The 4,007-nt window shown below is 43.7% G+C and overlaps 1 long non-coding RNA gene across 1 annotated transcript; it reads left to right on the plus strand.

Moving 5' to 3' along the window:
* Nucleotides 1-342: 342 nt before the first annotated feature.
* LOC119700795 lies at nucleotides 343-1,812 on the plus strand. The gene is made up of 3 exons (XR_005256883.1): nucleotides 343-835; nucleotides 1,213-1,313; nucleotides 1,428-1,812. It is a non-coding gene; the product is annotated as an uncharacterized LOC119700795 (long non-coding RNA).
* The last annotated feature ends 2,195 nt before the right edge of the window (nucleotides 1,813-4,007 follow it).

Here is a 4,007-nt window from a genome sequence, read left to right on the forward strand (position 1 = left end):
GAAGAAAGGAAATGCTGAGTGTTGGCTACTTGGCAAAGGCTGCGTGGCTGCTGCCGTTGTTGTGGAAAATGCCTGGGAGGCACCATTAACCATTGCTGTTTGCTACGGGCTGGCTTGTGTCCACAGCACTAAGGACCAGCGCTCTCTGAAGGGCAGTGGTTACCTTCATGCTGTGCAGCACTTGGCCTGGGTCTCCTCTGAGCTGCCTGCAGAGCCCCACGGACCCCAGGTCAATAATTATTGCATTGGGCACTTCTTTACATTTGAAATTCTCTAAGTGGTGAAAGGACTGGGTGGCAGCCTGCCAGCAGGATGGTTTTCAGCAGGATCTGAAGGCATTTTGGGTTCTAGAGCACAGCATGGAGGACAAGTGGGCCTGAGATCTCCTGGGATGGTAGGAGGACCTCCAGGGTGGAGTCTGGTCCAGCTCATGCCAGGCTTCTTTGTGCAACCCTGAAAAAAAGCTCTGTCAGTCGTGCCGAGGTTTCTCCTTGGGAGAAACCAGTTGGTTTGCTCCGGAGCAGAGACAGGAGGGAGCTCATATGCATGCCACGGAGACAGCCGGTGAGCAGAGCCCGGGGGGAACAGAGGCAGCCAAATTGGCTGTGCAGGCAAAAGGTGCTCTCATAACCCCACCGTGGTCTCACCCAGGGAGATGTTAAACACAGAACAAGCGATGCAATTTTTCCTGACCAACACCTGCAGGATTGGCAGCGTGTCCCTCGCTGTCACAGCCATCAGTCTGGAGGTGACTCTGGCATGTGCTTCCTCAGCCACCATGAACTCCTTGAGCTTCGTCAGATGAGGACATGCCTTGGCTCTGCAATTTTTAAAGGTCAGTGTGACTAAACAGCAATTCTTCTGTATCTCTTTGAATTCGCCTTTGGTTTTGGGCCTGTATAGGGGTTTAAGCTCAGTCTTAACCTTAAGATACATGAAACACCTAAACCCAAATGAAACAGCACACAGCTGGTGGGTTTCAATATCCCCCCCATCCCATTTACAGTCCACGTTTGCTGTCGTGATGATATTCTCTAGCATACACAGTCTATTTACAGCAATACACGAAAATGTTTACCTTAAAATATAAATGTAATTACAAAGGTATAATTACAGATATGCTTGCACCTCTTTGAGCCACCTCAAATTACAGTTTCAAATTATAACAATAAAAAAGGATCAAATTAATGACCTTGATTAATTTCCTTACAGAGTGGAGCAAGCGCCACTCAGCACAGGGTAAGCTTACACTGCCTGACCTCATTTCATCCGGCCTCTTCCCTGCAACACAAGAGCTCCCAATGGCACATCAGGTGAGTTGTTCCTCCCAAAGACAGTTGCTAAGCAATCAGCTGCAGGGTTATAAATGTTGAGTGCTTGATATATGGGGGTAGAGATTAACTCTTTTTTTTTTTTTGTCTTTCCAGGTATTAAGGGAACCAGGGTGGTTCACCTGAACTGCACTGAAAGAGTTTGGAATAAGAAATCAACCCAGATTTAAGGCAGCCTTCAGTGTTTGTGTACAGATTGAACTGATTTATTGTGCGTGCTATGTGCCGAGTTGCAAAACCTTGCTATATTAGTGATTTAAAAAGAGGAACAATTTGATTTGTCATTACTAATAGGGATGTAACTAAATTAGTCTCCCACATACTTTATGCTGATGAGGTCTTGCTTAGATTTCCCTTTGTAGATTTACATCCTCACCAGCTTTAATCACAGCTAAGAAACATATCGCATAAATAATACTATTCTGAAATACTGAAGTATTTGCAGAGGGGTTTAGATATCCAAGAAAATCATAGAAGTCAAAATCAAAGGTAAGCTTTAACATTCAGCCCTATGTTGTACATTTGATTAAATATTAATTCACAGCAATGTGTTGGGTACTCACAACCAAGCTCTCTTGACCCATTTGAAATGCACAGTCACGTATATAAACTTGGCATTTGAAAAAGGACAGGTCAATGCTGTAGATCCCACTTAAATATTTTCTACGGTTCTTGCTTAATTAGTGGTCTAACCCCACTCATATAAGTTGTTGACTTGCTTGCAGTTGTGGAATTAGGAAAATATTGCTGTAAGATAGATATTCAGACTTTGAAAAATTATAGTCTCTCTCTTCAACACTTTTTTTAGGGGTTTTTTTGGTTGGATTTTCTTAAGGGTTTTTTTTTTTGTTTTTTGTTGTTTTTTTTTTAATTGGTGTGGGGTTTTTTTTGGCGGGTGTGTGTTCTGTTTCTTCAGCAAAACAACAAGAGTTGAAAGGAAGACAACCAAATCCTGGTTTAGTCAAAAAATTTGACTTCCCCTACCAACAACAAAAATCACGTCGGGATAGGAACATTAGGAATTGGGCTGCTTTCTGGTTTAAAAGAGGGGAAAAAAGGCACTGGGTAACTTCCTGAACTACTTAGTGGGATACAACGTGAGCAAAGAATCAGGGGCTCATTGTGCAAGCTGGGAAGCTGAAACATCAGACTACAGCACCTCAGCATTTGTCTTCATCAGTGAAGCTGGGAGTAGACAGTGCAGGTTAGCAGAGTGCTGCCTCTGCCTCTGCCCTGCAGCTTCTCAGAGCAGTCATTACAGCCTTAACCATGGGCAAAACATCCACAACTATCAGTGAGCAATTTGCTACTGTCAGCCCTGGCTTTGACCACCAAATAAATGCAGCACTGGGATGGAGCCACTTTTTTTTCCCATCCACAGCCATTCCTCAGTGCCAACATCTTGCACTGAAATTTCTTGAAGGTTTTTGCTCGTGTGAAACTGTTAATAGCATTTCATTTGGTATCAAAGCTTTGATCTCCCCACTTAAATACCACATTAATGCAGAGCTCCCCTGGGTGGATGAGTTCACAGTATTAGTTAACCTCTTCTGCTGGAACTCTCAAATATGATTTAGAAATAATTCTGTGCATTGTGACAGAAACAAAAACTCATCCTTAATTAAAAGTATAAATAAAAGGAATTTCTATCCTTAGACTAACTCAAATTCAGACAGCAGCTTTGTGCTGCTTTTTCACTGCATTAAAGGAAAATTCAAATTCTGCATGCTCAACCCACAAGTCTAATTTCTGGTCAGAAAGCAGGGCATTTTCCTGAATACCATAAGGCACCTGTGAGCAATAAGCTAGCTAAATCCTCAAAACATTTAGATTTTGATCCTTCTTTTGGGAATAGAAACTGAGCTGCAGATTTTGGGAACACCCAAGTTTCATTACCGCTGTCAACTTGTAAAAGTTTTAATGTTGTTTAAAACCCCTTTAAGAAGCCCTTCAAGGTGTTGTTGATTTGATCCACAAGGGGCTCAAGCTCAAATTTTGCAAGGAGCCTCTCAGTCACTACCCACAGATTTCTGACTTTTTACTGAGAAGGTGCTTGCGGGTGCCTGATCACGTAAATGCTGATGGAGCAGAGCTGTCTGCAGCCTGAGCTTTCCACCTCTCTCTTCCCAGTAGCTGTTGGGTGTTCTCAAGTACAAAAACAGGTTTATGGGGACTTTACCAAAGCAGTGCCAGAAGGCTGCTTTTTGTTGCCAGAAGTCATCACTTCACTGCAGGATCAACCTCACACTTCTTGGTGGGAGGGGTTGTTTATCTAATTACATTTTTGTGTTGTATTTCCAGGCTCTGACCTGTAACCAGTCAATTGAGTGCTGCAATCACTAAGACCTGTGCTCATCCTTCTGCTCCTGTATTTCTTGCCAGCCTGGTCCTGGGCAGGACCAAGACTGCTGTGGAGGCTGCAGCATCAATCCTGCAATCCTTCACTCTGTCCATAGGCTGGCAGAGCCCAGAGCCCACATCTTCTTGTTTGGGATGACTTCTGCAAGTGCTGGATCATTGTGCGAAAGCAAGAGCATCACCACTAGCACATCCAACATTGTCCTACCACCGTGCTGCTAAGGTGGACTGAATCCCAAGTTAATTCCACTACCGATGTTCCGTTATAATCTCAAGGGAAAAACAAACCCCTGTTTAGAGTGGACAGGGCTGCCACCT

This window comes from Motacilla alba, chromosome 4 (genome assembly GCF_015832195.1).
Source record: "Motacilla alba alba isolate MOTALB_02 chromosome 4, Motacilla_alba_V1.0_pri, whole genome shotgun sequence".
Taxonomy (NCBI): domain Eukaryota; kingdom Metazoa; phylum Chordata; class Aves; order Passeriformes; family Motacillidae; genus Motacilla; species Motacilla alba.